This window comes from Podarcis liolepis (genome assembly GCF_965112155.1).
Source record: "Podarcis liolepis genome assembly, chromosome: 5".
Taxonomy (NCBI): domain Eukaryota; kingdom Metazoa; phylum Chordata; class Lepidosauria; order Squamata; family Lacertidae; genus Podarcis; species Podarcis liolepis.
In genome coordinates, this window is record NC_139556.1 from 2,681,683 (window position 1) to 2,696,497 (window position 14,815).

Consider the following 14,815-nt stretch of genomic DNA (forward strand, 5'->3'; position numbering starts at 1 on the left):
CGTATGAAATTAGGCTCTAGGCCATCTTCCTGACGTGCTAGTTTTCTATGTGGAGAGATTTTTAGTTATAGCATGAAGGAAATTCTAAACGTGAACCCTACATGCAGTCTAAAGTGGTACAGATTAGACAGGGCGTAATAGTAAGTAAGGGACGTGGGTGGCCTAAACCAGAGACTAGGACTTGCCAATCAGAAATTCGGCGGTTCAAATCCCCGCGACGGGGTGAGCTCCCGTTGCTCGGTCCCAGCTCCTGCCAACCTAGCAGTTCGAAAGCATGTCAAAGTGCAAGTAGATAAATAGGTACCGCTCTGGCGGTAAGGTAAACGCCGTTTCCGTGTGCTGCTCTGGTTCGCCAGAAGCGGCTTAGTCCTGCTGGCCACATGACCCGGAAGCTGTCTGTGGACAAACGTCGGCTCCTTCGGCCAGTAAAGTGAGATGAGCGCCGCAACTGTGACTGGACTTAATGGTCAGGGTTCCCTTTACCTTTAATAGTAAGTGGATGTGCATGCTACTACTATTTTATTTTATTTCTTACCTACGCTTCACTGTAAGCTCCCAGGGTAAAGAAGCGCTACTTCTTTTAACATATATGCATACTTGTACATAACCTTTTCTACACGTGATCTGGCCATTACTTTGTACCAAAACAAATGAGTTATTTAAGAAAGTCAGGCAAAAATAGCTGCAAAGAAAATTGCTTAAAGGAATTTGATCTACAAACACTTACTTTAAAAAGTGGTGAAAAACCCTCACAGGTATGGTGGATCTATCTCCCTTGTTAGTGAAGTTTAACCCAGGCATTGAAAACCAACTCTGTTCCTGCTTGGGGTGGGGCCAATAGTGATATAATTTATTCCTATTGCTGGGGCCACATTCCATTGGGTAGAAAGTGGCCAGGCCCCAAGTGTGTGGAACCAAGCCCCCACAGGCACAGACACCTTCTCTCTCACACACTGCTTCTGTGTTGCACCTGAAAAAGCACACAGACCAGAAAGCCGGTGAGTTGGCCAATAGAGGGCTCTCTTCCCCACTGGCCAGATATATTGTGCTGCTGGAGCAGTGCTCTCTCTGTCCCTGTCTTGCAAGCTTGATTGGCATCTGTACCTACAGAGGAAGCCTCTTCCGCCTCTTTGCAACCAGTGGGCTGGCCGAGCAGGGATCAGGTGCCCGTCTTTGCCAGCCTGACTGGCCTGACGAAGCAGAGCACTTTCTCCTTACTTTGCCAGCACCTTGGGCTTCCATACTGGCAGAGAAAGTGTTTTCACTCTTGCAGAAGGCAGTTATGGAATCAGACTGTGCCTCTGAAGCAGAGATAGCATGCTCTCCTTTGTTGGCAATCACAGGACACTAAGAAAAGCAGGGAGTGATGCCAGTTAGGGCCATGGCCTGGGGAAAGAGTCCAGCAGGCCATACTGAGCCAGCTGTCATGTCACATCTGGCCTGTGGACAGGAGGTACGCATCTCTGTGTGACAATGTTGAGCATGGGTAGGCAAACTAAGGCGCGGGGGCCGGATTCAGCCCAATTGCCTTCTAAATCCAGCCCGTGGATGGTCTGGGGATTAGCGTGTTTTTACATGAGTAGGTGTGCTTCTATTTAAAATGCATCTCTGGGTTATTTGTGGGGCATAGGAATTCGTTCAGATTTCCCCCCCAAAATATAGTCTGGCCCCCCACAAGGTCTGAGGGACACTGGACCAGCCCCCTGCTGAAGAAGTTTGCTGACCCCTGATGTTGACAGTATGGGATAGAATTTGAGGGACTCAGGTGTGCCTTATTAACAAAAAGTAGCATCAGTATTAGGGGGACGCGGGTGGCGCTGTGGGTAAAACCTCAGCGCCTAGGATCGCATGGTCGGCGGTTCGAATCCCCGCGGCGGGGTGAGCTCCCGTCTTTCGGTCCCAGCTCCTGCCCACCTGGCAGTTCGAAAGCACTCAAGTGCAAGTAGATAAATAGGGACCGCTTACTAGCGGGAAGGTAAACAGCGTTCTGTGCGCTGCGCTGGCTCGCCATATGCAGCTTGTCACGCTGGCCACGTGACCCGGAAGTGTCTGCGGACAGCGCTGGCTCCCGGCCTCTAGAGTGAGATGAGCGCACAACCCTAGAGTCTGGCAAGACTGGCTCGTACGGGCAGGGGTACCTTTACCTTTACGCATCAATATTGTAGATGAGGTGACAACTGCTTTGTGTGAGAATTGTTCTAGTTAAGGGATAACCAAAGCTAGGTATTGTTGTTTCAAGGCATTGATTTTAAATACAGCATGTGTTACTCATTCTTCCAAGTGTTCATTACAGATGGGTACTAATAGATCAGCTGTTGTAAACTTTCAGCTGATTCAGAAAAAAATGGGTTTTTATATTCAACTCCTTTCCCACAGGCTCATTAGGGAGGTAGATTTACAGCTGTTCTACGGATTATGCAGAATGGAGTAGAATTCTGGACTGCAAATAGGGGGTTTGCTTTTCTTATGCATCCTTACATAAAACAGTCCCTGCATGTAGCCATCTAACCTATTGGGGGAGAAATGTTTAACATATCTCTGCCAAGTTTTCAGCATGTTGGGAGTTTGTGTATGTGCTTTATATACAGGTACATTCAGAAATGTGTTCCCTGCAGTTTGAAGTAGAACATCCCAGAATTCTACCACTCTGGTCTATCACCTCATTTTGTGCAATGTTTATGAAAGCTCTTTGCTTCCATTCATCCATTCTCTTCAAATGGAATCCTCCTGTTTGAAATTCTGAGCGAGTCTTCAGAACAGTCAGCTGGTGGAAGAGGGGAGCATCATGGACTGCCTTGTTCTGTGTCCGCAAAGAAGTGAAAGGAGCCTCCCCACATTTCTCACTGGGAAGATGCCGCTCAGCTTACTTGCAGTGCCAGCCTAGGCATGTCTTCTCAGAAACAAGCCCAGCTGAGTTCATTGGGCCTTACTTCCAGTGGTTAAGATTGTTGCCTGCTCAGATAGCAGTGAATTTCCCCTGCCTAGTCACAAGAGAAATCTACCAGAGTAAAGGAGGTTTTCCAAAAAATAGCATATGAGCATGAGTTTGGTGGGCCAACATTCAGAACCTATGTCGCCCCATGTTTTGCCAGTTAAAATATAGGCTAGCCTTCAAAATCTGCATTTAAAAATGAGCACAAACTGTATCAAAGAATGCTGCCATTGCTCTGGTTATGCACTGGTATCACCTGTCTGGATCCCTCCAACACAGACCGTGATGGAAAATGTTTATTTATTTGTATTTATTGAGAAAGCTTTTACACTCACTTTTCTCACAGAGACTCAAAGTGCTTTTCAATAAATAATGCATCATAATGCAAATAAGATATTTCTGCTGTAAATGAATACTTTGAAATTCCACATATTCTCCTGCTGATGTTTGATGTCTCTTCTTAATGCATTTCTTCTTTCAGAGACTCTGCTGCTGGTTTCATTTGCTGCTATTTGAATGCCTACAGGGAATCCAAATTCCAATCCTGACAATTTTATCTGAATACTCTGTGGCTGATTGTCAGAAACAACCGAGAGAAACTTTGTTGCTGATACTTAATGCTCCAAGATAGCAGGATCACAATAAATGTTGTTTTCTAATGCTTGGCAAAGACTGGAGGGAGCTACTTACAAGGAATCTGTTGGTTAAAAGGGGAGTTCTTCTAGCAAGGCAGGGGTGGGGGGGGGGTGGATGGCCAGCGCCAAGCAGTTTGTTTGTCCCTCCATCTGGGAAACCCACCAAGCTGAACACAAGCCATCCTTTGTGGCCTGCCAAAGGCTTTGCAACTCCCCTATTTTTGTAGTCTCTGACAGACATAAAAATGAGGTTTGTCAAGATCCTGTTCTGCCATGATGGTGGATTATGTGTGCTTTGATAGGTCACAGGTTGTGCTTCCTTCATTGTGCCCTGGTGGGAAGGAAAGGCAAAGAGGCAGCTCCATTGGCTGGATGAGAGCCACTAAAATGTTTCCCATTGTAGGCTTGATCAACCTAAGACCCACCAAGACAATTCCAGCAGCACAGCAAAGTATTGCGGTTTGACTGATGTTTAACAGCATTCTCTTGCAAACAGGAAAAACAGTAAGTTCAGTTGCCACACATAATGGGTGATCTGTATGCTGCCTGGTGGGTTCCAAGCTGGGCAGGCCTGGATAAAATCTTGCACCTTTAATAAACAGTAATAATAGATACCAGATTTGATGGTGGGCAATGGGCCATTCTCTCTCTCCCCCCCGCTTCTCACCTCCCAACCAGTTAAATAACTTGCTATAAGGTTACTAAAGCTCTTCCCAAGCTTTCCATTAGAGACAGGCAAAACTTCCAGGAACTGATCCAGATTTCACACCTGGTAAATCGACAAGCCTCAAAGGAGGTTGTGAGGCAAGTACCTTTTCCCTCTCAGACTATTAGAAATGAATTTGAGTGCTGCTTGCAAACCTGTGGCATTCCCACCCGCCACCCTCCCACTTTCTGCAAACACCATTTGGCAAACTCAGTTACTAGTATTTACATATGTAGGTTTATGCGCAGATGTGAAGCTGATAACATAAGCAGTTATTCCATTTCTGTAAAACATGGCTTGTAGGTTTATGTACCTGAGGACATGCATTCACTAAGGTAGTTCCAGAAACGGAAGATCCCTTATGGCTCAGCTTCCTGTGAAAACACACCACAAGGGTCTGGTAGGACCTGAATCACCTGTGCTTAAAGTGTGGCTGCCTGTGGTCATCAGCATTGAAAGAGATGGCATCATGGGCTGCTTCACAGGGTTAAATGAGAGGAGCCTTATTTTTCCAACCTCAGTAAGAGGGAGCAAAAGAGGACTGAAGCTTGTGCACAGCTCAGGTGGGAAGAAACATAAGCTGAGGTTGGGAGCGGGGTCTCTCTGTTCCTGCAACTGCATCATTGGGTGCACATCGATGGAGAGCTGAGAGACGCAGGACGGGTAGACATGCCATTTCCAAACTTGTAAGTGTACTTTTGACAGTAAAGAGTTAAATCCTCACACTGGACATTCCTTGCCTGACAACTTAGTGACACCCACTGTAGCTGTTTGTAAGCCGAGTGGCGGTCTTGCAAATATGCTGAATAGGAGGGTCAAAGTGTTACTCTTCAGAACATAACAATTTTACTCCACTCAACTGACACTTAAGGCAAATTTTTTACAGCCCAAAACATTTTATTGAACTTATGAGATAAATCAGAACTTTTTCTAAAATATGAATTAATTGACAGGCATACAATTATATAAACTCTAAATATAAAATCCCAAATAATACTATTTTCACATATAGGTTTACTCTGGAGATGACCATAACATCTTCTCTAATTTATACTGTCCCATTTCATAGATTGAAGCTGGCTTAAAAGTCATATTGTCCTTGGGAACTGCATTTTTAGGTGGGGGTAGTGGTTCTCCAAGACAGAATTCCCAGCATAATCATACAGTTCTCAAGATACTTTGGGAGGGCTGTTGCATGGATTGTCTACTTGAAAGTGAAATGGGTTTTCTGGGCAAGCTGCAGAGCTGCTCCTCAGGGAAGGCAGTAGGTTGTATAGTTATCTCCTGATTGGGGCAAAATCACTACCCTGAAACCACACAACCTACTACCTCATCCTGCCAGAGCACTGGGTGGCGTTGATAGAACATAGCTACTTCTTGGCTTTTGCTTCCACAGTTAAGAGAGAGAGTCTTGCATGTGGTGATGCATAAATGTATTTGGAGTGAAAGGCAAGGCCGCCATTTCCACTGGGTGACAACCAGGGGTTGCTGCTCAAGAAATCCAACAGAGCCAAAGAGGGGATGATGGTGCTCATTCCACTAGGCTAGACCTGGTGGTCTAGTGGTGCTGGCCATTCTCCAGGTGTTGCAGTACGGCACTGGCATCATGCTCTCCTTCCTATGTCCACCAGCCCTTTCCCCACCTCCTAGTCACTCCTCAGCATTAGCAGCAGCAGCCTTGCAATGCCTTCTGCTTCCACTCATGAGTCACCACTCCAGGTCTATTGTGTGGGGTTTTCCTACCATGTGGTCTTGGTCCATACTTTACCTCTGCTGCCACATTGTAGCACCTTCTGATAATAACCAAATGGGCCCTCTCCTCTTCTTCACTGCCACCTGCCAAATGGGTCTATTCCTGTCTCAACTGGAAACCTTCAGTGGCCAAGTAGTGCTGTAATTTACATTTGGAGGATATTGCGATCTGTGCAAACTTCCTATGGAACTACTGTACTAAAGAAAGATGCTCTCTTCCACAAGAGTTATTTTTTTTGCAAAACATTTTAAAGAAGACCATACTGTTTGGTTAGCCAAAATGTGTACTTTAAGGTTCCGCTCTCCTATCCCATACATTCAGTATGCATCAGTAACAGATGTTGTTTCCTGATACGGTGATGGAACGTCCTGTGCCGCTATCACAGCCACTTCAGGAAAGACAGTAGATTGTATAGTTATCTGACAGGCAGGGTATAACCCTAAAACTATACAACCTACTACCTCACCCCAAAGGACAGTCTCACTCTGATGCAGATGAGGTCCAACAAATCCCTGGGTTGAATCATAGTAACCTGCAAGACAAAAAAGATCTCTAGAGGGGGGAAAATTAATGGTGTTGCTAATCAGTGCATTACTAGTTTAGACACAATACAATCTTTTAGGAATATTCTACAAATTCCACATTTATAACAATCATATTTCAGCTTTTACTGTTGTTAGTAATCCAGGTAGTCCATCTTTATCATTTATAACCTGACATTTAACTTAAAGTATGTATGTATGACTAACACAGGTTAATATCCTGCATTCTATGCACAGGGCATGGAGCTGTTGGGGTCTGGCCAGGCACCACCAGGCTTGGTCAGTGGGTGTTGTTCACCTACTGGAGGCTACACAAAGCCCATTCTTCATAATATCTCAGCCAGGGGGCCTGATAATTTTCTGAGCACTGTGATGCCCCAACTGAGATGGCATCCCACACAAGTCACCCTGAATTTATTTTACTAATTCATACAGAAGCAAGCTTTAAAGACTATGTTCAGCATCTGAAAGAGATGCCAGAACCATACTGGGCCAAAACGAATGCATACATTAAAGCTCCATTTTGTCTACCTCTATCTTCCCATTTTGGCATCTGCTCTGGAAGATCTCAGGCCAGTCTTTTAACTGGAGACAGCCCAGGCTGAATCTGGGTCCTTCTGCATGCAAAGCTTGTGCTCTACTGCTTAATAAAGGCATCTTCAACGCAACCATCAAGGCATGCTACTGTGCCAACACAATTCATCAAACAAAAGGTGTCAAGAGATCCTATCTTTCTTTATGACCAATGCAGTGATTGCTCTAATGATTCATTAATTCCCAGATGTGTATGGTATTTATCTGTTGCATTTAGATTCGCCTCTTCCTCCAGGAAGCTCAAGGTGTACATAGTTTTCAGCTCTCATTTTATCTCCACAACAATTATGTGAAGCAGTTAGATTGTGAAAATGTGGGTGGCCCAAAGTTACCCTGTGAGCTTATGCCCTCCAGATGTTGCTGGAGTCAAAATCCCTTCAGGTCCAGGGACAGGGATGATGGAAAGAGTCCAACAACATTGCAAGATAGAGTACGGGCTACCCCAATATGAAATCATGAAATACGATTTACTAGTATCCTGAGAAACTTTATGTGGAGCATTTCACTGCCACTGCCGGCAGGCGCCAATGACACAGGGTTAGGACAGGGAAAGTCTCAAGGACACCCAGTCAGTTAACATGTTATTGTTGGATACATGGGTCTTGACATGGGGTTGCCACTCTCACATTTTTTGATAATGTGTACTGTCACCCACAGGTGTGTGTGTATGTCTCATCTGCTGACCTCAGCTGATCTGATAATTTGGGGTTTAATGTGCTGTTTTGATGTACTGATATTACCCGGACTGACCCAGACATACAACAGTCTTTAGAAGAATAAACTCAACAATAATTAACATGTCTGTTATCCGTTCAGCAGAATAATGTACAATGTTTAGAAAGATCAGTGTTTAAAGCAAGAATGTACTAAAGTTGCAGGAGATTCACATGGGCATGCAGAAAATACTTTTTTTTTGTTTTTGGTAAAAAACCCCCAAACCTCAGTCTTTAAGAGCAGCACTTAATTGCTCCACAGGTGAGTCATAAGCTCCATCATAAATATTAACTACAAACTGTTAGTCTTACACATGATTGTCCTGTGGTTGTCAACAATAAAAAGGTTTGGTTACATTAATGCTTAATGTGCCTGTTATGAAATGTTCTTGCTCAAGGGTGAAAACCAATTACTTTTGGGATTTTATAAGTGCTTGTAAATTTATTTTAACTGGTTAAAATGTTGCTTAATAAACCAAAGCGGCATGTACGGAGTCCATCAGAGATCTATTCCAAAGTAGGAAAGCTGATACTCTTCCCCCACCTCCATTCCCAGCAGTTTCAGTGCTGAGTGAACAACGCCCTTGCACTTTGGGAGAGGGGGACGGGTGGTAATAAACACCTCAACAGTCTCTCCTCAAAAGGCACCAAGCCAGTTATTTTTGTTATGTAATAGGAAAAATGACAGTTTTAAGGTAGGAGAGATATACAGCCCCAAAGGATAACAACTGCCAGGATCAGAAGCTTCATAAAAAATTATAATTATATGGCCATAAACAGGGCTGTCAACCTTTCATTTTAAAAAAATCACCAGCCAATGGCAGCTTCCAGCCTGCTAGAGGGGGGGGCGCAGCAGCATTGGGAATTTCCTTCCCCCATCAAGACTGCTGCACCAGTGTGTGTGTGTGTGTGTGTGTGTGTGTGTGTTTGAATTCTCCCTCCCCAGCCCTCCCATGGCTACTATTTAAATTTCTTATACCAGGCATATTAAATACATACATGCATGCATCTCATGAGTTATAGTGCCAATGTTAAAACCTCTTACACTGTAATATGCAAAAGTAAGTCTAGTGTCATCTTGGTTAATTTTAGAAGGGATCAAGGGTAATGGTATTTGCCTGACCATCATCAACAACCACCTGGAGTGGGAACCCATCATGTGGTAGGTATCCTGTCCAAATGCGTCTTGACAAACTCCTCCAAGTAAGCTGGCACCAGACGAGTGGCTCTTGGGCTTGCCGATCAGGTGGTCGGCAGTTCGAATCCCTGCGACGGGGGGAGCTCCCGTTGCTCAGTCCCAGCTCCTGTCAACCTAGCAGTTCGAAAGCAAGCAAAAAAGTGCAAGTAGATTAATAGGTACTGCTCCGGCAGGAAAGTAAACAGTTTTTGCGTGCGCTGCTCTGGTTTCGGTGTTCCGTTGCACCAGAAGCGGCTTTAGTCATGCTGGCCACATGACCCGGAAAGCTGTCTGCGAACAAACGCCGGCTCCCTCAGCCTGTAAAGTGAGATGAGCGCTGCAACCCCAGAGTCGTCTGCGAATGGACTTAACTGTCAGGGGTCCTTTACCTTTACAACATAGTGGTTACCTGCAGTGGATGGGACCCAAGCAGTGTCACCCTACACTTGGGTGAGTATGTCCAGGGGAAGTCAACTGGTAGCAGCAGTTTGGGGTGGGGTGGGGCCTAAGGGTGGCAGGAGTTATAGCAAATCTTCAAATCAGTGTTGGGGGCAGAGGGACTACTAAAGTCTGATACAAACCCTGATGTCTTCAATCTCTTCCACCTTCCCTTGCCTGTAAGAAGGGGCCTTTCATAGTTCTGAACAAGTAGAGCCAGGCTGCTTTGGTCCGGCTCTGTGAGGTCAAGACAGGATTCAGAGAGGCTAGTTGAGTTTACAGTCTGAAAGCCAGGCCCACAGAGAAGACCCTCTATCCTTTTTCTCATACGGAATAATTCCTTATATCCAGTCTATTGAAGCAGATTTTTTCAAAATAAAATGGGACAGGATTTAAATGGGGAGCAATCCAGCCGAAGATAAGAGCTTTTAATTCCCACCAATTTCTCTCTCTCTGCGTATGCATGTACAAATGTCTCTGAGCGAGAGTTAAAGTACATGCTCAGCTCTGGAACTGAAATCAGTGAAAATGATTTCTGTGAAACCAGAAGTACTTGACTGTGGCTGGATTGGGGACTTATAATTTTTCCAGGACCCTCTTACCTGTGCTCCTCCGTGGGTTTGCTGTGTTAGTGCCAATGGGCTTTCTGCCCACCGCCGCATGGTGCTGAAATGTGACATGTGCAGCTGAGGGGGGCAGTGGCCGCAGCAGCATGGCGGAACCAGTTTCCATGATCTCAACAGGAGGCTGTGATGGCTACCAGATGGTCTGAGTTCCGAAAGCGGTACCAAGCCAATTTTGGGGATGGATAAGAAACCTCAGGGGAGAAGAGAAAGAAAGAGAGAGAGATGGGAAATGTATTGAGGAAGAAAAACAATCACCTTAAATAACAATTCAAAGAAAGGCTTTGTGTACATTACCTGACAAGAAAAACAAGGGGCCAAGCAGAGCGAGGACTAAGAAAAGGTTTCAGACAATTTTGTAGAAGCCACACACCTTTTGGATATCCAGTTGGCCATGAATGAAACCGGGCCAAGGATTACGAAAGAGTTAGAGAAACCATTTAAATTATTTATCTAGCCCAATGCATAAAACTCATAAGAAAGCCACACTCTGTACAGTGGGAAGTGCCCCCTAGCAAGGACTGCTGCCTTCAAGTTGCTAATTATATAAGTTGCTATTTCCAAATCTATCAGGTTTTCACCACACAGCAGTTTTAAAATAACACAACATCCTGGTAGTAAGAAGTAACATATAACAGGACCATAGTACTGAGCAAGCTGGAATAAGGGATGCAAAACCTGGGTGTTTGGGCCTAGTGCAAATGCCTGAGATCCAGCAACCTGGAGGCACAGAGCCTGGCAAAGAGCAATTTGTGAGACAGGACTGCAACTCAACTGCAGTAGGGATGCTGCTTTCCAGTGATTTCCATTTTTTAAAAAAGCTATTCTGTTGGTATGAAATGGAGTATGTGTGTCTTTAACTCACAGTATAAAGCTTTTATGTAGTTAAACCTTCATTAATGGAGTGAAACAAAGGCTTCAAAGTGTCAGAAAGCAAGCAGATCGCTGCTGCCATGGCGCTCAACAGCATGCTATTCTCAGTGTCAATTATTCATGATGCTTTTGCTGAGGGCTCTAATCTTACATAAGTGAAAGTAGCAAGGGAACCGTTACGACGATCAGCTAAGAAAAGCACGGAAAAATGGAAACTCGACTCAGAACTGAAGGTGCACTTTACTGCGCTACTTTTTACAGGATTTCCTGTTCAGAAGCTGCCCCCACAGAAGTGACTAACTTCTCTTTAATTTCAGTGGTCTTGATGAGGGATGTGTGCACATAGTCCTGGTGATGGCACCAATCAACTGGCAAAGTAGAGGATGGTGATGGGAAGAAGACAATCCCAGCTCCAATCTCAAGCGCTGCTGCTGGTTTGCTAACCAGGGATGTGGCACACAGCCATGAAGATGGATTGGGTACCCGCCCCCAGTTACTAATAGTGAATATGCAGAATCAACAAGAGCAGCTTCAAGAAAGAGGCCGTGACCCTCTTTGGTCTTCAGGAAGGGTCCTGGCCTTGAGGTCCCACATACTGCTCTATGAGGCCTGCAGGAGATATGGGCACAGCCTCCTCACCAGCAACCCTGCCTCATCTTCCTGAACTGCCTTTCAAAAGAAGGTCTCCAGTGCTCAGAGTTTCCAGTATTTCCGGCTACACAAGTCAAAACTCCCCCCCCCTTAAAATCATGCCTTCTTGGATAATGTTTTTCAGCTTCTTAAAGTTCATTTTTTGAACTGTTACCCTTTGCTTTGTTTTTGATTGTGACTCCAATTTCTTAAGCATCCACCCAGCTGGTATTAGAGAGGTGGATTCTCTGTGGCACCCACAGCCCTGCTGGTTCCAGCTGACTAGTGAAATCAGTGGGGAATCAGTGGGCTTTGGCTCCATCCGAGGCATGGTCCTACTCTGCTGCTGGCTACAGGAAGTGGGAACGCAGCCCGTGGTGGCCTGTGCTCGGCAGCACTTTGAGTGGGCACATTTGGAGCCTGTACAGCGCCTCAATCCCCTCCCGCAAGGCAGTCCAGGGATTAGGACTGCTCTGCTCATAACTGGAAAGCCTCCTCCATTTTAATTTAGAGGGGGAAACCCCATAAATAGAAAATAGAAAATAGAAAATAGAAAATAGAAAATAGAAAAAGAAAAACTGCTACTGTTGTGTATACTGTCTTCCATCTATGCAGTTTTCTTTCCAACTATTTATACCCAATCACTGTATGCCAAACGTCATGGATGCCTTAGCTGCATTGCAGGGGAGAAGACACCCTTGGGTGCCCATCCAACTCTAAGATTCTAGGATTCTATGAAACTTTCTCTCTTCTAGTAACAATGATAATGAGTGCATGTTTTTATATGAACATTTATATGTTTTAGAAAAAAAGGATGCAAACTTCTTAGAATGGGCTGTTCTCTCTGTATCTGCCTCTGTCTCACTTTGTCTGTAAAGTGCTATATACCGTATTTTTTGCACCATAACACTCACTTTTTTCCTCCTAAAAAGTAAGGGGAAATGTCTGTGCGTGTTATGGAGGCAATGCCTACGGGTGGCATGCCTACAGATTTTCCTCCTCTAAAAACTATGTGCGTGTTATGGTCGAGTGCGTGTTATAGAGCAAAAAATACGGTACATTGTCTATGCTATATAAACAAACAAACAAACAAACAAACAAACAACAGTAAAATGTTCGTGCATTTCCCACCTACAGCATAAATATAGTCAGAAAATTAAGATTCTATGATGTCCAGCAGGAAATTACAGAAATGTTTAGAGTTGCTTTCACTGTTCACACTTGTGGCAGTATATATGTCTGTTTTTTTGTAGATGATGGAAAGGAGAATTATTATCATTGTTATAATTATTTATTACATTTGCATACCGGCCTATACCTGTAGATCTCAGGGCAGTTTACAACATAAAATTATATTATACAAAGCACAAAATACTTAACAAAAACCAATATTCCCCCGCTTCCACAACACATGTAAAAGGGCATCAGATGATAATCACCCAAATGTCTGGTTAAAGAGGAACGTCTTCACCTGGTGCCTACAGGACATTTACTTTCACTTGGCTTTTACATTTATTTGAAATTGTCAGGATTTTCTGGAAATTCCCTCCTGGACTCCTGCCATTTGAAAACTTGTAGTATGCATAACAGTAATGCAGTGTCAATATAGAACATTTCAAGCAAAGCAAGCAAGTATAATTAGTCCTATGCCACAGTTGTTGAGGCAGAAGTAGAGTTAAAGCAGCTTGCCTTGGGCCAGCTAGAGAGTTCCTAGCAGGGGGAGTCAAACTCTGGACTTCCCACCTAGCTCAGTCTTAGCCCATAAACTGCACGAAACCAACTAGTACAAAACTACTATGAGTAAAAACTTCTAGTCTAGAATATTAGTCCCGTAATAATTACAACAGTCAGAAATACCAGCACAATGACCACTAGGTGTCATAAAACAATCTTACAAACAAATGAGCAGCAATTAGCTGCTCAATGCACCAATGTGCTACATCAGCAAAAAAATGTTTTGACATGAAATCTGTTTAAACTTGTCCTGAGTCACGTGAATACACATGTACACACACACACTCTCTGACTCACAGTGTACTGGAGTAGCAGGCAAAGATCTGAAAACACCATCAAAAGTTTCTCTAGCCTACAACCATGTGCTCCCATACATGATTATGTGTACTAAAACCTGCTTTCCCTTCCATCCATGTTCAGGACACAACTGCTGGATTATACACCATATCAACATGCAATCTGAGCTGTCCAAGATCTACTCTAAATGCTAACTACAGTACCTTGAAGCTATAATAATAAAGCAATAATAATAGTTTTATTATTTCAACCCTGCCCTTCTAACTGGGTTGCCTCAGCCATTCTGTTGTTTTCAAAGGTCTCGGCATCTGTTACATCTGGAACTTCCTATCAGTCCTGGGCAGCATGGACAATAACAGTCAGGGATGATGCAGTCCAATAACTTATGGAAGGCATTGCATTGGCTATCCCCATACTACACTTTAAAAACTTTGATCAGAGGGGGCTCTTTTTTGAACCAAAATTTCAAGAGTATGTAGCTGAGAAGATCAATCAAATGGCTTGTCTCATCTCCAAAATACTGGGGTTGTCAAGTTTCTAATATATTGTATTATATTGCTAGCACACAAAGAGTGCCTCAAAATCCCCAAACCAGTCAAAGATAGCCTCAAAGTAGAATCATACTGCCCAATCTCATTGATAAATCAAGACTACAAGATATTCACATCAATCTTGGCTAACTGCATAAAATTTTCCTACACAAATTAGTAGTCTCGGACCAGGCTGGCTTTGTCCCTGGCCGCAACATAAAAGACCCCATTAGGAAATTACTGAACCTGATTAAACTTAGCAAAACAACCAAACTCCCACTGATAGTTATGTCCTTGGACATCCTCAAAGCATTTGATTGTCTGGAATGGAAATAACTAATAGCAGTATTAGCCAACATGACATTTGGCCCCAACCGCCTACAAACCCTCAAACAAATTTACTCCCAAGCCTCAGCAAAATGCAGAATTAACAACATGGACACCAATACCATAGCAATCCAAAGAGGCACAAAACAAAGAGGCTCACTGCCCCCCTTCCTGTTCATCCTGGCCCTGGAACCCCTTGCAATCTGACTCTGGGCAGCCCCAGATATCAAGGGTGTGGAAATAAAAGACAAAACCCATAAACTAAGTGATGGTCATGACACCAGACCTCACAACCACAGCAATCACTCTTC

General features: G+C 44.1%; 1 protein-coding gene across 4 annotated transcripts in view; it reads right to left on the reverse strand.

Annotated features, from left to right (window-relative positions):
* Nucleotides 1-5,149: 5,149 nt before the first annotated feature.
* The window catches only part of LOC310707033 (uncharacterized protein), a 182,451-nt gene continuing 172,785 nt past the window's right edge, over nt 5,150-14,815 (reverse strand). For 3 of the 4 annotated variants that reach the window (XR_014526269.1, XR_014526270.1, XR_014526271.1), the window contains exons 5-6: nt 10,093-10,307; nt 7,504-9,187 (exon numbers count right to left, since the gene is read on the reverse strand). The gene's annotated coding sequence lies outside the window, so the exon portion shown is untranslated. Of the gene's footprint in view, nt 6,559-7,503; nt 9,188-10,092; nt 10,308-14,815 lie in introns of those variants that run through there. The other variant, XR_014526268.1, reaches the window with a different exon arrangement.